Here is a 321-nt window from a genome sequence, read left to right on the forward strand (position 1 = left end):
TATTTTTTCAAAATAACGATTACACAAACAATCAACACAGTCCTTTGGAAAAAAAAATCATTATTATCAAATAACATTGCAAGTGAAGTCAACAACCTCTTTTTGCAACACCGCTGTCTTGCAACTTTCCCTGCACTGTTTCTTGTATACTATTGCAGCAGCTCGACACGCAGAAGGCAAAATCACTTTATCTGTTTAATTATATTCTCCCAAGCACGCAGGCAGAGGCAAGCATTAGTTAGATAAATAAGGAGAATGATAGTCATGGTAGACCGCGAGCAGAATTTTCAAAAAGGGGGGGGGGAGGGGAAGAGGGGCGCG

Source organism: Penaeus monodon, chromosome 24, assembly GCF_015228065.2.
Source record: "Penaeus monodon isolate SGIC_2016 chromosome 24, NSTDA_Pmon_1, whole genome shotgun sequence".
NCBI classification, from domain to species: Eukaryota; Metazoa; Arthropoda; class Malacostraca; order Decapoda; family Penaeidae; genus Penaeus; species Penaeus monodon.